Source organism: Taudactylus pleione, unplaced genomic scaffold, assembly GCF_031769625.1.
Source record: "Taudactylus pleione unplaced genomic scaffold, aTauple2 ptg000366l, whole genome shotgun sequence".
In the NCBI taxonomy this organism is placed as follows: Eukaryota; Metazoa; Chordata; class Amphibia; order Anura; family Myobatrachidae; genus Taudactylus; species Taudactylus pleione.
In genome coordinates this window covers 672,693-695,683 of record NW_028284767.1, presented here as the reverse complement: position 1 = coordinate 695,683, position 22,991 = coordinate 672,693, and the positions used below count along the sequence as shown (strand labels likewise).

The following is a 22,991-nucleotide window of genomic DNA, read 5'->3' as shown; positions in this document are numbered from 1 at the left end:
TGCCAAAACCACCCTTCCGTGTTTTGGGTTCTGGGTTTTGTGCTTTGAATCTGTATTTTTTTTTTTTTAAAAAGCATAAAAACAGCTAAAATCACAGAATTTGTTTGTTTTACTGCTCCTATGCTATTATTAACCTCAATAACCTTAATTTCCACTCATTTCCAGTCTATTCTGAACACCTCACACCTCACAATAGTGTTTTTATATCCAAAAGGTTGCACCGAGGTAGCTGGATGACTATGCTAAGAGATACGAGTGGGCGGCACAAACACGTGGTCCATCTAGGAGTGACACTGCAGTGGCATACAGGATGGCAGTTTGAAAAACTAGGCCCCAAACAGTACATAATTCAAAGAAAAAAAAGAGGTGCAAGATGGAATTGTCCTTGGGCCCTCCCACCCACCCTTATGTTGTATAAACAGGACATGCACACTTTAACAAACCAATCATTTTAGCGCCGGGGTCTGCCACACGACTGTGGCTGAAATGATTGGTTCGTTTGGGCCCCCACAAAACAAGCTGGCAATTAATCTGTCCCTGCACAAACTGGCTCTACGGAGGCAAGATGTCGTCTTCATCCTCCTCATCCACCGATTCCTCACCCTCTTCAGTGTTGTGTACATCCTCATCCTCACAGAGTATTAATTCGTCCCTGCTGGAATCCACAACCACAGGTCCCTCTGTACGTTCTGGAGGCTGGTCTCCCTGGAAGAGTTGATAATTCATTTTATGAACATCATCTTCTCCACATTTTGTGGAAGCAACCTCCTACGCCTTTCGCTGACAAGGTTCCCGGCTGCACTAAACACTCTTTCGGAGTACACACTGGAGGGGGGGCAACTCAGATTAAATAGAGCCAGTTTGTACAGGGACCTCCAAATTGCTTTTTTTTCCTGCCAGTACAGGTATGGACTGTCTGACATGCCTACTTGGATGCTGTCACCGATGTAATCCTTTAACAGACAGACGCACGCTTGTCGCTGCTGCTTTAAGGATGCAGGTGCGGCTACAGCCCACACATTTCACAAAGACAGAAAAAAAAAAAAGAATTTTTTTATTGTTTGTGGAGCGCGCTTTGAGGGTTACACCACCCTTTAACAGACAGACGCACGCTTGTCGCTGTTGCTTTGAGGACAGTATCATATGCAGTGACAGTAGACTTGTCAGAAATTGTTGGCACGTCCTTCAGTCCGGACCAGATGTCCAAACCAGCCCTTGACTTATGACACAGGCGCACGCTTGGCGCTGCTACTATGTTGATGCACGTGCGGCTACATCGCACACATGTCACAAACACATTAAAAAAATAGTTTTTTATTTTTTAGAGCACTTTGAGGGTTACACCACCCTTTAACAGACAGACGCACGCTTGTCGCTGCTGCTTTGAGGACAGTATCATATGCAGTGACAGTAGACTTGTCAGAAATTGTTGGCACGTCCTTCAGTCCGGACCAGATGTCCAAACCGGCCCTTGACTTATGACACAGGCGCACGCTTGGCACTACTTTGTTGATGCACGTGCGGCTACTGCGCACACAATTCACAAACACAGAAAATATTTTTTTATTTGGTTTGGACTGGAGTGTACTTTGGGGGTTACAGCACCCTTTAATGGTCAAGCCAGCCGGCCCTTTACTTATGACACAGGCGCACGCTTGGTACTACTTTGTTGATTCACGTGCGGCTACTGCGCACACAATTCACAAACACAGAAAATATTTTTTTATTTGGTTTGCAGTGTACTTTGGGGGTTACAGCACCCTTTAACGGTCAAGCCAGCCGGCCCTTTACTTATGACACAGGCGCACGCTTGGCACTACTTTGTTGATGCACGTGCGGCTACTGCGCACACAATTCACAAACACAGAAAATATTTTTTTATTTGGTTTGGACTGGAATGTACTTTGGGGGTTACAGCACCCTTTAACGGTCAAGCCAGCCTGCCCTTTACTTCTGACACAGGCGCACGCTTGGCACTACTTTGTTGATGCACGTGCAGCTACTGCGCACACAATTCACAAACACAGAAAATATTTTGTTATTTGGTTTGGACTGGAGTGTACTTTGGGGGTTACAGCACCCTTTAATGGTCAAGCCAGCCAGCCCTTTACTTATGACACAGGCGCACGCTTGGCACTACTTTGTTGATGCACGTGCGGCTACTGCGCACACAATTCACAAACACAGAAAATATTTTTTATTTGGTTTGGAGTGTACTTTGAGGGTTACAGCACCCTTTAACGGTCAAGCCAGCCGGCCCTTTACTTATGACACAGGCGCACGCTTGGCACTACTTTGTTGATGCACGTGCGGCTACTGCGCACACAATTCACAAACACAGAAAATATTTTGTTATTTGGTTTGGAGTGTACTTTGGGGGTTACAGCACCCTTTAACGGTCAAGCCAGCCGGCCCTTTACTTATGACACAGACGCACGCTTGGTACTACTTTGTTGATGCACGTGCGGCTACTGCGCACACAATTCACAAACACAGAAAATATTTTTTTATTTGGTTTGGACTGGAGTGTACTTTGGGGGTTACAGCACCCTTTAACGGTCAAGCCAGCCGGCCCTTTACTTATGACACAGGCGCACGCTTGGCACTACTTTGTTGATGCACGTGCGGCTACTGCGCACACAATTCACAAACACAGAAAATATTTTTTTATTTGGTTTGGACTGGAGTGTACTTTGGGGGTTACAGCACCCTTTAACGGTCAAGCCAGCCTGCCCTTTACTTATGACACAGGCACACGCTTGGCACTACTTTGTTGATGCACGTGCGGCTACTGCGCACACAATTCACAAACAGAGAAATTTTTTTTTTTTTTTTAGCACTTAGGGGGAGCACCCCTGATGGACAGAGCGCCCCCTGGACAACACTACAGCACCCCTTTAGGACTGGGACACTGCACAGGACTTTGGAGTGGACAAAGCCCCTATGGACAACTGACTGCACAACACAGTCCTGCCAGCCCCTATGGACTTTGAAGTAGTGGACACAGCCCCTATTAACAACAGCAGCACAGCACAACACAGCCAGCCCCTATGGACTTTGAAGTAGTGGACACAGCCCCTATGGACAACAGCAGCGCAGCACAGCACAGCACAACACTACTCTGCACTACACTACACTACACTACACAGCCCAGCCAGCCCTAACTCCCACCCTCCCTCTTCACTGTCCACAGCCGAGTGAGAAAATGGCGCCGACGCGGGTACCTTATATAGGATCCAAAACCCGCGAGACTCGGAAGGCGGGATGATGATGTTTTGCCTCGATTTCAGAATCCGAGTCAGGCGGGAAAAGTCGAGCCTGACTCGGATCTGCCTCAGATCGGGGGGGTTCGGATTTCAGAAATCCGAACCCGCTCACCCCTAATATATATATATATATATATATAGTTCCAAAAAAAACGGCACTCCCCGTATATCAATCACAAACCTGCCTTGGTGCCCCCCGGGGGGATTTGTAAATCCACCAGGATAGAGATCAGGTGAACAATGGTGGCACTCTCCGGACTTTCAGTGAAATGAAAAAATAGAGCCTAAGCCAATAGGTTAGCCGACGTTTCAATCTCTTTTATTAGAGATTTTCCTCAGGGTCAACCAAGTATAAAATGCCGAACATATAAACAGACAAAACACTTACCTTCGTGCAGCAGCAGCGGCCAACGCCGGGAGTGATGACGTCATCACGCGGCGTCACACAGACTGAGCGTTCAGCGTGTACAGTCACCGGGTGGCCTTTGGTTACCATAGTGACTAAACCCAACACCTTAGGACAATGTTAAACATACTAGCATCACTTTAACAGACAACATCACTCTACTTATACTGGAAAGTTTAAGCATACAAATGCATACTCAATGCATGAAAACTACCTAGAGCTATCATAAACAGATATAATGGCTGGAATTTTTTTTTTATCATACTGAATACCTATATTCATATCAGCAAGAAATAGTTATCGCTAATCATCAACTAATAAACTATATAAAGCACATTTTCACTATGCCATGAGAAAGATCTGTGGAAATCTACAAATACACATAAAAACTACCACTGCGAAGTTCACTAACAGATTACACTTACAAAGGTAATAGGTAACACATATGATATATCCTATCAATAATCCTTGTAAACTAAGAAAACCCCATAGACTCAATCAATAAATTAGCATAGGCACAGGCTTATTAAGCAAAAAGATATATACATAAAGATGCTCCCAAATTTATAGAAAACAAGAGAGATGTACTTTCTCATTAAGCCCAAAAGGGGCCACACTGTTCATCATGTGGATCCATCGAGCTTCTAATTGGAGGAGAGATTTTTCTCTGTCCCCTCCCCTGGGAGATAGTGGGACCTGGTCCACAATTTTGTAGGACAAGGTAGCCAAGGAATGATGATTTTCTTTAAAGTGACGTGCTACTGGTTGGTCCGAATCCCGTCCACTTAATGCCAGCCTAATAGCTGACCGATGTTGTGCTACTCTGTCTCGGAACTGACAAATTGTCTTGCCAACATAAGTTAATCCGCATGGGGCACTTTATAACGTAAATTAAATTACATAAGTGCTAGTACACGTAAGAACATATTTTATAAATATTTTGCGGCCTGAGTAGGGATGAGAGATATAATGTCCCGTCTCCATATAGCGGCAAGTAACGCATCCAAGGCATCTGTAGCAACCCGTTTTTTTTTAAAGAAAATTCTTTACTACTGGAGTTGAGAAATTGGTGACATCATTCTTCACCAAACGATCTTTGAGGTTCGGGCCTCTACGGTAACCCTGTAATAGTCTCGCCTCATTTAAACATTTTAGACTAGGGTCGCTCGTGATAAGGGGCCAATGTTTCTTAATCGTATGGTTAATGTCGTTACTGACTGTATTGAAGGTGTTTACAAAAATCATGTTATTCGACTGTTGACGTTTGAGAGAGCGCCGTAGACATTGTTCTTGTGTCAACCTCATCGCTTTCTGTTTAGATTTATAGAGTTCTTTAAGCATATAACCCCTGTCATGAAACTTATGTAGCATTCGGTCCATCTGTTGTTCCGCATCCAGATCATCACTCGCTATTCGTCTAATACGTATAAATTGAGAAAACGGCAAGCCTTTTTTCAATGCCACAGGGTGGTGGCTTGCAGCATGCAAAAGGGTATTTCTATCAGTTAATTTAGTGAAAAGGCTGGTCTCAATAGATGACCCATTCCAAATGACCTCCACATCTAGAAAGTTGATCCTATTAGGATTGCTGTCGAAGGTAAACTCTTCACTTAGTGAACAAGAACCACAGTCTCATCCAGCCTCTAATAAACCCCCTTTAGGGGTTACCACCCGCGCAAATCGCGGGAGTGGAGGAAGCGGTTCACGAGAAGTGGTGGCCAAAACCAAAGGTAGAAGACCCTACAGAAGGAGGATTTAGTTATAAATTTATCCTCCCGTAATTTAACTGATGCTGAAAAGGAATTACTGAATAAAGGACTTTCGTTTGTTCCTTCCAATAAATTTAAACCTTTCGACTGGAAGGTTGGACTTGTGGAGATTTAATAGACAACTCAGGCTTAAAGAATTTTTTTCTAATTCCATCCAAGCTGAACCTTATGAAACCCCTGGCCCCCTAAGATGTAAATCTTCCTTTGACCCTACTTCTTCCAATGCTTCCATTCGATGTTTTACAAGAATAGTGGATCATGAAGTTTTATCCAGTGTTAAATCTTCTAAATATAAACATCAGAATATGTCTATCAAACACAGGGAAACATTAAAAAGCCTAAGTCAGGATAAATCTATTATCATCCGTCCTGCGGACAAGGGCGGGGCAATAGTGATACAAGACACTGTCACTTATTGCAAGGAGATTTACAGACAGTTGGAGGACACCAGGGTGTATAAACAATTGCCACAGGATCCCACAGGTATATATAAACTGGAAGTGGACACTGTCCTCAAGTCGGCTGCAAACTGCAATGTAATTTCAATTAAAACGCTGAAAGCCCTTACTCAAGATCACCCGGTAGTTCCTCTCCTTTACACTTTACCAAAGGTGCACAAAAACCTTGCCTCCCCCCCGGGAAGACCGATTATTTCGGCTCGGAAATCTTTATTTAATCCGATTTCAATATACTTGGATTACTTTCTTCAACCTCTGATTCAGACTGAACCTACTCTGTTGAAGGATACAACTGCCTTTATTATGAGACTACAACAACTATCAAATATACCTGCTTCTGCCATTCTTTGCGCCATCGATGTAGTTAACCTATACACGAACATTCCACATCAGGAAGGGTTTAATGGCTATGTCAGAATATTTGTCTTCTAAAGCAAACTATGCAGGCCCAAATGTATCCTTTTTTGTAGATCTCTTGGAATTGACACTAAGTAGAAATTATTTCTACATCGATGGGAAGTATTTTCTTCAGTTACAAGGCTGCAGCATGGGGTCTAATGTATCCCCTTCATTGGCCAACATCTTTATGCTGAAATTGGATAAACTGTTATTTTTTGATAACCCTGCTTTTTCCCAACATTTACAACTATTTGTACGTTATATAGACGACATTTTTGTGATTTGGAGTGGCTCCTGTGAGGAGTTGATGACAGCAATGAATTTGATTAATACTATGCATGATACTATCAAATTTACCTTCGACAGCAATCCTAATAGGATCAACTTTCTAGATGTGGAGGTCATTTGGAATGGGTCATCTATTGAGACCAGCCTTTTCACTAAATTAACTGATAGAAATACCCTTTTGCATGCTGCAAGCCACCACCCTGTGGCATTGAAAAAAGGCTTGCCGTTTTCTCAATTTATACGTATTAGACGAATAGCGAGTGATGATCTGGATGCGGAACAACAGATGGACCGAATGCTACATAAGTTTCATGACAGGGGTTATATGCTTAAAGAACTCTATAAATCTAAACAGAAAGCGATGAGGTTGACACAAGAACAATGTCTACGGCGCTCTCTCAAACGTCAACAGTCGAATAACATGATTTTTGTAAACACCTTCAATACAGTCAGTAACGACATTAACCATACGATTAAGAAACATTGGCCCCTTATCATGAGCGACCCTAGTCTAAAATGTTTAAATGAGGCGAGACTATTACAGGATTACCGTAGAGACCCGAACCTCAAAGATCGTTTGGTGAAGAATGATGTCACCAATTTCTCAACTCCAGTAGTAAAGAATTTTATTCAAAAAAAAACCGGGTTGCTACAGATGCCTTGGATGCGTTGCTTGCCGCTATATGGAGACGGGACATTATATCTCTCATCCCTACTTAGGCCGCAAAATATTTATAAAATATGTTCTTACGTGTCCTAGCACTTATGTAATTTACGTTATAAAGTGCCCCATGCGGATTAACTTATGTTGGCAAGACAATTTGTCAGTTCCGAGACAGAGTAGCACAACATCGGTCAGCTATTAGGCTGGCATTAAGTGGACGGGATTCGGACCAACCAGTAGCACGTCACTTTAAAGAAAATCATCATTCCTTGGCTACCTTGTCCTACAAAATTGTGGACCAGGTCCCACTATCTCCCAGGGGAGGGGACAGAGAAAAATCTCTCCTCCAATTAGAAGCTCGATGGATCCACATGATGAACAGTGTGGCCCCTTTTGGGCTTAATGAGAATGTACATCTCTCTTGTTTTCTTTAAATTTGGGAGCATCTTTATGTATATATCTTTTTGCTTAATAAGCCTGTGCCTATGCTAATTTATTGATTGAGTCTATGGGGTTTTCTTAGTTTACAAGGATTATTGATAGGATATATCATATGTGTTACCTATTACCTTTGTAAGTGTAATTTGTTAGTGAACTTCGCAGTGGTAGTTTTTATGTGTATTTGTAGATTTCCACAGATCTTTCTCATGGCATATTGAAAATGTGCTTTATATAGTTTATTAGTTGATGATTAGCGATAACAATTTTTTGCTGATATGAATATAGGTATTCAGTATGATAAAAAAAATTTTCCAGCCATTATATCTGTTTATGATAGCTCTAGGTAGTTTTCATGCATTGAGTATGCATTTGTATGCTTAAACTTTCCAGTATAAGTAGAGTGATGTTGTCTGTTAAAGTGATGCTAGTATGTTTAACATTGTCCTAAGGTGTTGGGTTTAGTCACTATGGTAACCAAAGGCCACACGGTGACTGTACACGCTGAACGCTCCGTCTGTGTGACGCCGCGTGATGACGTCATCATTCCCGGCGTTGGCCGCTGCTGCTGCATGAGGGAGAGTGTTTTGTCTATTTATATGTTCTGCATTTTGTACTTGGTTGACCCTGAGGAAAATCTCTAATAAAAGAGATTGAAACGTCGGCTAACCTATTGGCTTAGGCTCTATTTTTTCATTTCACTGAAAGTCCGGAGAGTGCCACCATTGTTCACCTGATCTCTCTCTCTCTATATATATATATATAAGTATTTTTTTTAGCAGGTCTGGTTCTCAGAGACCTGGACCCACCCGTATTTCGCAATCTGAGCTTGCATCAGAGACCGGCTCGGGTTCTCCCACCTGACGGATCCGAAAACGAGGCAAAACATCATCCTCTTGCTGTCGGATTCTCTTGGATTTTGGATTCTATAAAGGCAGGGGTGTATCTTGGGATCCAAGCGCCCCTGGCAATGTAATGGATTGGCGCCCCCCCATGCAGTGCCCCCAGTAGTAACCCTCCAATAGCAATCCCCCTATGCTGCATTGACCCCCTTTTGTGATCATAGCTTTCTCATGCACCCCATGTGCAAACTCGTTTATATTAACCTGTGTCAGCTGCCTTTTTGGTAGTGTGATAGAAGCTATGTCAGGTGACTGTCTTACCTTTAAAAGCCATTAGCTGGCAGGTGAGCTTTAAACCAGGTAACATTTTTTCAGTCTAAACTATGTGATAGCAGCTAATAGGTTTCCATCAGTGTGACGGATAGTGTAGGACCTGCAGAAAGTGGGGTCCCGTGATGTGGGCTGCGGGCTTAAATGCATTGATCAATCCATGAACCAAATCCCCATTATTTATTTACTTATTTATACATCATTGTGAGTGTTTAAACATGGTGAGTGCTGGGTTTTCTGATTTATATATATATATATATATATATATATTTTTTTTTTAGCAGGTCTGGTTCTCAGAGACCTGGACCCACCCGTATTTCACAATCTGAGCTTGCATCAGAGACCGGCTCGGGTTCTCCCGCCTGACTTGGATCCGAAAACAAGGCAAAACATCATCCTCTTGCTGTCGGATTATCTCGGATTTTGGATTCCAAGGTCCCGGTGATCAGCGCCATTTTCACTCTGGCTGTGGAGAGTGTGCAAAACAGACATGCTCTGTAGGTGCTGCTGTTGTTCATGTGTGCAGTGTTGTCGGGCTTGGGGTCTGTGCTGCTGTTGTTCAAGAATGCAGTGTTGTCAGGCTGGGGGTCTGTGCTGCTGTTGTTCAAGAATGCAGTGTTGTCAGGCTAGGGATCTGTGCTGCTATTGTTCATGGGTGTGGTGTTGTCGGGCTGGGGTCTGTGCTGTTGTTCAAGGGTGCAGTGTTGTCGGGCTGGGGCTGCAGTACATAAAGGGGGGCTGCAGTACATAAAGGGGGGCTGCTGTGTTGTCCATAAAGGGGCTGGTGCTGCAGTACATAAAGGGAGGCTACAGTACATAAAGGGCTGCTGCTGTGTTGTCCTGTCCATCAAGGGGCTAGGGCTGCAGTACATAAAGGGGTACTGTGTCGTCTAGGAGTGCTCTGTCAATCCAGGGGTGCTCTTCCTCTGTGTTAAAAAATAAAAGTTAAATAAATTTATCATTCCACAGAAAAAAAAAAGATCTATTTCCATTTTTGTTTTGTGTGTGCTACTGTAGATAGTATCTACGCTATTATCGTTCAGTGTCACTGCCAGCCAGACCGCAGTTTATCATCCACGTCTTTGTGACTCTGCAGGTGGTCCATCTGCACTCCACAGGGGTGCTTTGTTGTCCATAAAGGGGTGTTCTTGTTCATCAAGGGACTGCTGCCTCATACAGGGGTGCTCTTCCACAAAAAAATGAAAGTTAAATAAAATTATCATTCCACGATAAAAAAAATTGGTTTTGATTTTTTTTTGTGTGTGCTACTATAGCTAGTAGCTATGCTATTATTGTTTGGTGACATAATAACACTATAAGTTGTAGCACAGTGTAATATTCATACATCTATTGCGACACTGTAAGTGGAAACACAGTATATTCATAAAAAATATTGTGACACTGTAAGTGGAAACATAGTGTAATATTCATACACGAATTGTGCCACTGCAAGTGGTAGCGCAGTGTATTCATAAAAAATTTGTGAGACTGTAAGTGGAGACGCAGTGAATTCCTAAAAAATATTGTGACACTAATTGGAAATGCAGTGTAATATTCAACATATATTGGGAGTCACTGTATGTTTTAGCGCAGTGTATTCACAAAAACTATTGTGACACTGTAAGTGGAAATGCAGTGTAATATTCATACATGCATTGTGACACTAAGTGGAAACACACTGTAATATTCAACACATATTGTGAGTCGCTGTAAGTGGTAGCACAGTGTATTCATAAAAAATATTGTGACACTGTAAGTGGAAACGCAGTATATTCATAAAAAATATTGTGACACTGTAAGTGTAAAAACAGTGTAATATTCAACACTTATTGTGAAACTGTAAGTGGTAGTGCAGTGTATTCATAAAAAATATTGTGACACTGTAGGTCATTGATCTGTGATGCTGCTGGCCATATGGTGAGTGATGCTCTAGGTTCATCATACTGCTGTGTAAAATTCATAAAGTATTGTGACGTAGTCTGTCAGTAATACCACAGTGTAATATTCATAACAATATTGTGAAACTGTAGGTCACTGATACCACAGTGTAATATTTAAATGGGTACAAATTGACATGTGTGCTTTACTCCACTTCATTCTTGTTTGTTGATATGGAGAATAAACAGTTGAGAGGAGTGTAGAAACCACATATTAGTGCTGGAGCTGCTGCCAGTCCCTTCAGTCATGATGATACTAGTCTGTCTATGTCAGGGCCGTAGCTAGGGTAGTGCGGATGGTGCCATCGCACAGGGCACCACAGGTCAGGGGGTGCTGTGTGGGCCTCTCAAATTTCTATTTATTATCATTCTCACTTGTAGTTTCCTCTTATTTCATCCCCAGCATCTCCTGGCCACCCCTATCTCTTCCCTGACCCTTCCCCATGAGGCCATTCCCCTTTTTGGGTGCATTATGTTCCTTTAAAAAATGAGGGGGTTCGCCAATGCTCTTTCTGGCACAGGGCACCAAAAAGTCTAGCTACGGCTCTGGTCTATGTCACCTACTAAAGCCAATGCCCAAATGCATAAAGGGCTTAAGTCAGGCCATCAAAAATCAAAGAAGCAATCTTTTACAGTGGTAAAGAAAAAAACATCAAAGGGGAAGTTAGCTTCAGAAAAACATAAAATGGGCAATATGCCTTTCACGACACGAAGTGGCAAGGAAAGGTTCAGGCCATGGCCTTTATTTATGACTGATGGTTCTGCCTCTTATAATGATGTAAGCACAAGTGAACATGCTGACATAGAAGTCGAGGATGCTACTGTGAAAGTGCACCAGTAAGAGCAGTATATTTATGTAGCTGATGCTAATAAGGATGTTGTTCATGATGATGTTGTTTGTGTAAATCAGGCACCAGTGGAAGAAACAGTTGTTGCCCATAATAAGGAAAAGCCCATTGTCAAGCCTGGGTACAAGACAAAAAAATCCACTTCTTATGTGTGGAGTTATATCTACCTAAATCCGGACAACATTTTTCAAGCCATCTGTACCCTTTGTAAAGCCAGAGTAAGTAGAGGTAAGAACCTTAACCTTTTTGGAACCTCTTCCCTGCTACATCATCTGCAGCACGTCCATCAATAAAGTTTTTTCAAAATTCAGAAACTTTGGCTAAAGTACAAACAAGCAGTCCAGCATCAGCTAGCTCCCTTCTCTCTACTAAATCCAAGCACCTGTCGTCTTCACCACAAACAACTTCATCAAATATATCCTCAATCATTAAGCAATTGGTCTGTTTGGGCCCCACAAAACAAGCTACCAATGGGCAGCTGACATCGCATGCTCAAACTGGCTTTAAAGAAGCAAGATGTTTTCACCATAATCATCCTATTCCTCACCCTCATCAGTATGTATATTATCTTCACACAATATTAATTTGTCCCCGCTGGAATCCACCATTACAGGTGCCTCTGTAATTTTTGGGTGTATTTGTAGTTCATTTTGATGGACATCATCTTTTCCACATTTTGAGGAAGTAGCCTCCTACACCGATCACTAACAAAGTTCCTGGCTGTGCTGAAAACTCTTTCTGAGTACACACTAGAGGGTGGGCAGCTCAAGTAAAGTAAAGCCAGTTTGTGCAAGGACCTCCAAATTACCTTTTTTTCCTGCCAGTAGTGAAATGGACTGTCTGAAATGCCATTTTAGATTCTATCATTAAAATAGTCCTCAACCATTATTTGAATGGTGACCATATCAGATGGAGTCAAGGTAGAGGTCTAATATATTGTAGGCAATTCTTTTAGCCCCGACCAGATGTCAAAACTTGGTTGTGTTGACTCATCTGCATTACCAGTTGGTCTTTTTTTGTGAAAATTTTGTTTTTTTCCAGGCAGTCCCACTTGCTGGAGAAATTGAAAAAGGAGTCAAAGCGGCATAACATGCCACTTGAGCTGACCATTTCCTTACCAACAGCTCTTTGCATCTCTTCAGATCTCTGTGCGCTGAGAAGAAAGTCATGACGATTGTAAGATCCTGACAACCCTTGGATCCTGGTGAAGTGAATAAAGGACTTGACCTACAAGTCCAACATACTCAGCGGAATAGCTTTGTTTCAGCTCCTCGTTCAGTTTCTCAAGCTGCTTTTTCACACTCTAATTAGGGGAATTACCTGACTTAAGCTCGAAGTGTCTGAACCCACTTCACAGGTGACTGCATTGAAGGGTTTAGCTGTTTTTTCTTCGATGCTGCTGCTACTGCTGTTGGCATTGCTGAAGGCAATACACCCACCCATTTGGCTGTTACAGTCATGTAATCTTGCTTTGAGAGCTAGATATAACTTGGCAAGGTGGGCCTGTGGGCCATAAATTATGAAGCAGCCTTTGGGCCGTGCAGCAGCCTTGAGGGTGGGTATGACTTGGCTAGCTGTGGCCAGTGGGCCTTAGAATATGAAGCAGCCTTTGGACCATACAGCAGCCTTGAGGGCTGGTATGACTTGGCTAGCTGTGGCTAGTTGGCTGTAGAACATAAAGCGGCCTTTGGGCCATGCAGCAGCCTTGAGGGCTGGATCAACTTGGCTAGATGTGGCAGCAGCAGGGTAGTGCTGTAATGAAGTCACTGGTGTTGGTGCGCAGGATAGTGCACTGAAGACGCTGTAGTGCGACCTGTGCTGTTGGGTTGACACAAGCAGCTGACGCTGTAGTGCGGTCTGTGCCTCCGAGTTGGCACAAGCAGCTGATGCTGTAGTGTGGCCTGTGCTGCTGGGTTGACTCAAGCAGCTGATGCTGTAGTGCAGCCTGTGCCGCTGAGTTAATATAAGCAGCTGACGCTTGTGTGCGTGTGCGAGCCCCGGAGCGAGTGAGAACTTCACTCGCTCGGGGCTCACAGCAAAACGGGGTGGCTGTCTATGTTGATTGACAGCTAGCACCATTTTGTAGGTGGGTCGGGGGGTGACTGCACAAATGGAGGCATTCCCGAAGGAACACCTGCCATTTGGGGCAGCCCTACTGACATCACACATGATGTCAGTAGTGAACTTCCTAATCTATTAGAGCAGGAAGTTCACCGGGGCTTGCAGTGGACAAGACCCTACCACAAGGGTCTCATCGCAAGCCCGATGGTCACGATAAATGCGACCATCACCAGGCTGCCTGCACAAGCTGTGGGTGGTCACCCACAGCTATGCGAGCGGCCTGGAGGCAGATTTATTTTTTTTTAAATCTGCCCTGATTCAGAGCGAGCACTCGCAAATAGCGAGCACCTCTGAATCAGGACCTGAGTTAGTCTCATCAAATTAGATGCAGGACTACTTCTGATCATGATTGAGGATATTGTTGATGAAGGTGTTGGTGGTGAAGATGGCAGGTGCTTGGATCTTGCATAGAGAAGGGAGCTAGCTAACACTGGACTGTTTGTTAATACTTTTTTAGCCAATGTTTCTTAATTTTGCAAACACTTACATGGTTAAGGCCCCTACCTCTACTTACTGGCATGACAATAGGTAGAGATGGCTTGACAATTGTTGTCCAGATTTGGTTAGAAATGATTCCAAACATAAGAAGTGGATTTTTTTGTCTTATGCACAGGCATGACAATGGGGTTTTCCTGATCATGGGCAACAACGGTTTCCACTGGGGCCTGATTTACAAACACAACATCCTCATCCACAACATCCTCATCACCAGCATCATCATCATTATCAACATCCTTATTAGTGTCAGCTACACAAATATTCTACTCATCCTGGTGCACTTCCACAAAAGCATCCTTGATATCTATGTCATCATGTTTACTTGTGCTGCTCATCCCCACATTTGCAGAGGATGCACAAGTGGTGAAAGAAGGCTCCCCTTTGAGTACAGTTTTGGAAAGGCCAAGCTCACACACTGCACCTGCCGACACACTTAGACTCTCCTCAGAGATTTGTGACATGAGGACACAGTTGGTTCTTGTGCCTTACCAATTAAATTTTTTTTAAAATGTCAACAGGGAGAAGGGCTTACATTGTCATAAGAGGCAGAACCACAAGTCAGAAATAAAGGCCAAGGTCTTAGCCTTTCCTTGCCACTTTGTGTGGTGAAAGGCATATTGCCAATTTGTTGTCTTTCTGCAGCTAACTATCTTTGATTTTTCTTCTTTACCACTGTAAAAGATTGCTTCTTTGATTTTAGATGCCCTGACTTAAGCCCAGTATGCCCTTGGGCATTGGTTTAGTAGATGATGTATACGGACCAGTATCGTCATGACTGGTGGCACTGGCAGCAGCTCCAGCACTAGTATGTGGTTTCTGCTCTCCTTTAAATATTACACTGTGGTATCAATGACTTACAGTTTCACAATATTATTATGAATATTACAGTGTGGCATTACTAACAGACAGCATCACAATACTTTATGCATTTTACACTGCAGTATGATGAACCTAAAGCATCACTCACCATATGGCCAGCAGCATCGCAGATGCTCTTGATACACTGAAGGGGGGTTACGGCATATAGCATCACAGTGTAAGGTACAGCACAAAAAAAATTATATTAATTTGTTATATATTTTTATTTATTTTTAAAGGTTTTTTTACAGCCTGTGGACAGACAGCACACCCCTGGATGGACAGCACAACCCTAAACAGCACACCCCTTTATGGACAGCACAGCACACCCCTGAATGAGCAACACAGCCCCCTGGACAGAGCACAGCACACCCCTCAATTTGACAACACAGCCCTCCCACAACGAAGCACAGCACCGTACAGCCCAGGACTCAGCAAGCAAATGGCGTTGATCAACGTGGGAAGGGACATATGCAATCCAAAACCCTCAAGAATCCAACAGCAAGAGCATGATGTTTTGTCATGTTTTGGATTCCGAGTCAGGCGGGAAAACTCGAGCCGGACTCGGATCCTACTCGGATCCCCTATGTTCAGGTGGGTCCAGTTCTCAGAGAACCGGACCCACTCATCTCTAGTACATAGTATTCTTAATTTGTGTAATGATATCAGGCTGATAACTAGACAATATAAATCTCATATTCAAACCTAGTACAGATACTGTATGCCAAACATCATCAAAGTGAACATGAAAGCATGTACTAGAATTAGTGCCTCTGCATTGAAAGATTTTAACTCGACATGTGGATGGAGATTCACTAGTGCTTTGTGGGCAAGAACAGAATAGGAACTTAAAGTGGCCCTCAATCATGAAGTCTAACACAAACATTGGCATGTTATAAAATATATTTTCCCTAGCTTGTAAAGAAAAATAAATCATAGACTTCACTGTTATGAACTTAAAACAGCATTCTACTGACATACCATACAGAAAGCATCCCAGTGGCTACCATACAATACAGAGAGCATCTATTAACCACCAATCTATACAAATAGCATTCCAGTAACCATAAACATTACCAACAGGCTCACTGCCACAACCATACAGTATACAGTAGATGGTATTCTAATGACAAATAAACAATGTACTAGACAGCATTCTAGTGATTGCCATAATATACTGAAAGCATTCTAGTGATCACCATACAGCAGCTTATAGAGAGCACTCTAGTGATTGCCATTGAATACAGAGAGCATCCTAATTGGCATAACTCAATACAGAGAAGATCCAAGTGATAACCCACATATAAAAAAAGGGCATCCAAGTCACCAACATATAACACAGAGCTTCCCAGTAACTGCCATATAATACAGAGTGCTTCCTAATAAATGCCATACAATATAAAGATCATATTTCTGACTGTAATACAATATACAAAGAATCCCAGTGACCACCATAAAATACAGAGAGACTCAGTCAGGACTCGGTCCCGCTCAGAACCCCAAAGTAACCCGAACCAGGACTTGCTTTGACTCAGATCCCCAAAGTTTGGGTTTGTTCAGTTTTAGGCAAAACCAAACTGCTCATCTCTACAATATACACATACAGCACTTAACCCACCATCTAAGTTTCCTGCAAGTAACCTTAAAGTCAACTTCATACCAACATTTAGACAGCGATGAGAGATGTGGAGCAGTTATACACAAGCAAGTATTACAGCAAAATAAACCTGAGAAATTTGGAAAAAAAGAGCCCAAAGTGACCAAAAAGGTATGAAACAACTAGTAGTAAAACTGGTGCACAAGGGAGGAGGACATGTGCCATGGCACGGAGCACCACATGGCAGAAAATGTAAGGATCCACTGCACATGTAACAGACGGTGTCTGTTACATGTAGAGTGGGTCCCACAAGTTCTGATGACAGCCCTGAACACAGCCACTGATTCCTGACCCACATGTCACCAGCACACCTCGAGTACCTTTGTTGGTCAGTTCAGCTGCCAGCGCAGGGTACATACACGGATCTCCACGCTGCTGATATTCACTGCATATGTGGTACCCCACTGTTCTGTTGGGTAGACTTAGGCTGCCCATATTATATAATAAGCATTCATTTATTGTATGAAAGGGGGCTGTTTGCATTTAAGGTGAAATATTGGACTCTGCACTAATGCTAACTATTTGGGGGTAATGGATAATGTATTGCCACCCCACTTCAGTGGCCAGCACCTAAAGACTCCTTATAGGATGCGGTTTGCAGTGCCAGAAATTGCTGGATGCCTGGCATTCTGCGCATGGGTCAGGTGTGCAGGAGCCGGCATGTGCAGCAGAGAGGACAGTTAAACTGCCACAGACTCCCTGACTGTAGTGCTGACTGAGGCGTGAGGAAAGTGGGGAGACGCAGCACACGTTGCTGAGGCAGAGAGGTGTTACTGGTGACCAGAGCGGCTCTTGGACAGCAGTGGCGATTAGTAGCAGCAGCTCCTGGGTGAAGCTTGTCCCAGTGACATCTTCCGGCCAAGTAAGCAGCTTCTTCCCTCCCAGTGGAGGCAGGCAGGGAGGCGCTCCCTTCATCAGTACAGCTTCTGGTGAACAATATACAGTAATGCAGGGGCACTTCCTACATAATCGGCTACCAGAGGGAGGAACATCAGATCATTGGGCAGATCCTGCCAGCTCAGGGGGTAAAGAAAACGCCTAGATGGAGGTTAGTAAGCCCAAGTTAACTGACTACACCTTCCTGCATCACTAAACTGTGAGAGCCCCAGCGATTAGCAACAGACTGTACTACAGACATCTTATTGCAGGATTTGAGGACTAGAATACCAGCATACAGGAGTGATCTCTTTAAAACTGTATTATAAGGCAGCCGGCCATCTTACTACCAGCATGGACTGTGAAGTAAAAAATTGCTAATGACGAGGAGTAGACACACCCCCAGTATAGGCTCAGTCAGCCTGCTAGACATTGGTAGCAGCTCTCCTCAGTCTGCCAGTACACTGTAGCACAATAAAGATCAGCATAGCCTCAGCATCTTATGGGATATAAAAGACTTGTGTGGCAGAGAGCTGCAACTCTTTCTTTTCAGAAGAACAAAACATTAACTACTGCAAGAGTGAAAGTTATCCAGTTCTTAAACTTTGATGACTCTGTATTGATAATTCAGATATTTAACCCCGAAAAGCTCTCTTTATAACGTGCACCACCGTGGCCAATTCAGCTGAACTGAGTTATACAGTATATCTTTATGGGGACCCGTGTTAGCCAGTATATGTGATTTAATTTATATATGTTTGAACCTGGTAATCAATAAACATTGTTAAAGTGTAACATTTACAGTTAAGTACCTAAGGTGATGTTCCTTGCAATTTTATGCTATTGTAACTGAAAGTGTTTTGTGAGACTTTCAAAACAACTTTAAATATCCTGCAAAATAGAAGTGTCAATAAAGTTGAGTTCTCATTTGTGACTGTTTCTGAGTTAAAGTAGACCTCTTACTATTCAACTGGAAAATAAAATAATTTGTGTCGGAAGGAAAGGCCACCAAGTCCTTGGTATCACACATATACACTATAAACAGCACTCCTTCCATACCTTCAGTGGGTGGGCTGCATTGCCAGCTCCAGGATGGTGCACAGCTGTTCTGATGGACAAATCCTGCTGCAGGTGCAGCTTTACCAGTGCTCTACTACATCTAGAGCTGGTGAGTTATACTGATTAATTATTGTGTATCATCACTGCAGCCAGTGGATTCATGCTGTATTTGGCAGTGACACCTGGACTAACAGTGGTACAAAGGGGACTGTACCCCTTCATCATTGTACTGGACAAATCAGATTTCTCATGCCCATTCCCCATAAGGCCACGCACCTTTTTCAGGAGTGCGTCTTATGTCCCTATTTGAAAAATAAGGGAGGGGGTGCCAATTCTTTTTCTGGCCCAGAGCACCAAAAAGTGTAATTATGGTTACGGTTTTCTTTATAAATGATCTAGAATATATAAAAGAAGCCAACAATATCTTAAGTGATACCAACACATATCAAAAACTCACAAAAGACCCCGCCTGCAGTAACTAAAAATCCTCCTCAAAACAGGCTGGGATAAGGGAATCTTATATAAGAATCAATGTGAATTTACAATACAAGTCACCCGCTTATCCCTGTTTTATTTCCAACCAATCCATCATTGGACCCATTACATTAGGAATAAATTAATTTACCCCAATTTATCCCAGTATATATATATTTTTAATAATGTTTATTTTGTGGGAGGGGTGGGGGCAGTGATGGCCTCCGTTTCCTGAAATATAGGGGTGTCGCTGCCATTGGGGGGAGGGAAGAGAGCAGGATCTGCATCGGCTGATGGAGATTTCATGGCCCCTTCCTCTCATCTGTGGTGGCCGGCTTGCGTGATCCCATGGGTTACCTTAGCCAGCTGATGTTCCCGCAAAGTATCCAATGCTGTGTTGGATAACACAGCTCGTATAGGTAATGCAGCAGGAAGCATGATGCCTCCTGTGCATTACTATATCTGCAAGGATCGCAATTGCAAAGTTGCCTGCGTGCAGCTTAGCAATTGCAATCCTTGTTGAATCAGGCCCATAGACTCCTTGGGATGAAACTGCATAGATGTAGAGTAACACAAACAGTAGGGTGAGGTACTGAAGAACCAGTTTAGGGAGAAAATGCACAATATAAGGACAGTGGAAGAATAAATATATGCAAAAGGTGTTTAGTATATAAAATATATAAAACAAATTTAATTTTAAAACAATAAACAAACTATCACCATATAAAGGAGATAAAAGAATGTGCAAGTACAGGAGTAAAAATTATTTAAAAGATACAAGTAAATAAGAATGAAATTAGCTTATCTGATCATAAAACTGGTAAGTTCAAGAGAGAAGGTAAAAAGCAGGAGCATACAACGCGTTTCGTCCTTGTATTGGATCTTTTCTGGTATTTTTACCCCCTTACTGGGGACAAACAAACACTAATTGTAGACAACTATGACATCACTTCCTGTTTGCTATGTGTTTTTAAATCTAAACAAACTCTCAAGATAATAACATATTGGTCTCTAATTTAGTTGGCTACCTATACATATGGTCATTGTGTTATTTTAGATATATAATATTGTCCACCTAGTCCTGAGTTTAAGGTACAAGTAGGGCCTGTATTAACCTCACTTCAGCCCTTCACGCGGCCTGGCGTCACGTCACTTCTGCCTATTTCATGGGTATCGCGTCATCTCTGTTTCCTGTGTGTGGAATTAGGTGGAGTCCCAGCTCCGCCTGTGGGACCTGCTCACTTCCGTTCTTGTTCAGAGCCCGGCGTCATATCACTTCCACCCATCATATTAAATAAATATATATATATCTAGGGGGTGTTTTACAAACCCCAATCCCTCCTTGTCCATAGGCCCCCATTATAAAATAACTTCTCACCCCCTATAGGCAATAGACCCACCAAGTGTTATAAAACCTAATAATAACTCTGCGCCCCATTAGTAGTAAAAAAAAATCACACGTCATCTGTTCACCAGTGTAGGGAGTGCCTGGGGGCTGCCCAGCATCTCGGAGAGCTGGGCACGCCCCCTATAGTGACATCAACGGGGGTTGTCGTGAGGCTCGGCCCCGTTTTTATGAGTCCCCGTCTCTTTGAACAAAGCCCCATCCCTTTTTCGGGCGGGAGCGCCATAGGCACACAATGTGTCCCTATTCTTCGTGCACAAAAGTTTGGAGTTATGCAATACAGACAAGTTTATTTAGTCACAAGCAGAGTTATACTGGCTCTCTTGAAATCTGCTGTCACTTCGTGAAGGCTGGGAAACAGTCATGATTTTAAAAATGAAAACATTGATACCACAAAAGAAAAAGCACAAAAAGGGGTGCTATACTACTGAAAGAGCAATGATAGTAGATTTATCGGTTATTGAAAGTAGCTGAAAAGTAACTTTATGGGAGCCTTAGAGATTGCTGCTGCCAATAGAGGAGCTGACCCTCTTATAGAAACAGAAAAAGAAGTAACACAATTAAGGAGCGCTATCTCTAAGCGACATATGGTGGTTATTAAATCATGTTATAGGTCCTAAATGAGTCACTAAAAAATGTTTTTCTGTAAAAAGATCAATTTATTATGAATAATGAACCGAAAAAAAGGAACATTTAAGTAAATTAATCAAATCAATAACTAAAAAGTAGGGATTAATCAAGTGCTAATAAATAAAAATTAATAAAATGAAAAGACACAGACAAATTAAAATAGGTAATAGCATAAATGAAGACTAAAATAATACATAATTACAAATCAATAAAACCATGTACATTTAAGTATAGGTCACAGAAAAAATTCAACCCTGTTTATCCTCAGTGTCAGATCCGTGATGATGTTGCTAAATCATATTATAAATGCCAGACACTGCTGCCAGTTCATGTTAACAGTGTTATTAGTTTGAAACAATAGAAAAAATAAGCCTCTCCCGTATTAAACTTTATTCCTGAACTTCAGGGTACGGGATAGGTTTTTAAATATGCACTGGCCAGTGATAGGAGGATTTAAACAGGTTCCAATCCTTATGCACAGAGACCTCTCAGGTAAAAAAAAGTCAATAAAATTAATAACGTTATTAGGATCTTCTTTTTTAAATGTTATTGTAAGAGAATTATTTCAAGCTTCTAACCACAGTCTGAATGATACCGGTGGTATGGGAGACAGCACGGAGAGATTAATGACAACGTGTGTTAAAAAATAAATTACATCTTGTGAAGAAAAGATCTATCTCTGCCACTTTGATTTGTGTGGTACCTTTATACTCTGGTTCCATTAGTCTTGTGGGCTTGGTCCAATACGAGTGCACTCGTGCACAAGACCATCAGTCCCTTGAAACTTCTGATTAATCAGACGGACTGGCTCTGTATCAGGACTGGCAGTGGGCAGCGATATGCCGTATTCCAGATTTTCTCTCAGAGAACTCTGCTCGTGGTCTCTGTAGCTTGAGCTGGTGATTAGACCATGTGTTGCAGTGAGCAGTCTCAGAGGTCTCAGCTGTGCAGCAGGAAGCAGGTGGGGCAGACTTGACACGTTTCTCGGCACTTGCCATTTCCTCTAAACGGCAAGTGTCGAGAAAGCGTCAAGCCTAATAACATTATTATGGAGAATTGTATTGTGTTATATTGTGTCCATAATTGTGTTTTGTGTTTCTAAAATTAAAACATCCCCAATATGTGTGATTACAATATATCAACCTCATATACCATAATTTAGATGAAGGAAAATAATAGATCACTTCCTGTTTTGGGCTGCAGTACATTAAACAAAGTGCAATGTAATAAACTCACTTTCAATGCTTCTCTCCATGAGTCTCCAGTCCTTATTCCTTGATATACAGCATGTACTGATACATCTTAAGTACAGAGTACTTCTGATTTCCATGCATGAAGGAAATGTTTATGCAGTTCTGATAAGAATCAGGACATATGACAATCAATGGTACCTGTTCTGTACTATCTACCTTTCGTGTAGTGTAAATTGTGTGGCCTATAACCCTTTTGTATGCAGAAAATCCTGCTAGCTCTGATTGGAGCAGCTCAGCACAGTAGTTAGTTAGTGCTGAGATAGAACAGTCCATGTAATGCCCCAGCTACATTATGGAGGTGCTAGTCTGGCAGTGGGCTGACACCTCTATCTGATCCTGCACTATATACAGCGTTGATGGCTAGTCATTGTAGAGGGTCAGCCACCAGGAATCAGGGACAATAGTAGCCAGTCCAGATAGTATATTAGGCAACTGTCTCACTGGAAAAAGTCTCCGTAGCTTATATGGCAAACTTCCAACAGTTTGTGTGCTATCATTTTTACTAGGGGTAAGCG

At 42.5% G+C, this 22,991-nt stretch overlaps 1 protein-coding gene across 1 annotated transcript in view; it reads right to left on the bottom strand.

The window, feature by feature from the left end:
* Window positions 1-22,001, bottom strand: part of LOC148508412 (sulfotransferase 2B1-like) — a 127,313-nt gene extending 105,312 nt beyond the window's left edge. Inside the window, exon 1 of the mRNA XM_088444464.1 lies at window positions 21,927-22,001. The gene's annotated coding sequence lies outside the window, so the exon portion shown is untranslated. The remainder of the gene's footprint in view (window positions 1-21,926) is intronic.
* Between the last annotated feature and the right edge of the window lie 990 nt (window positions 22,002-22,991).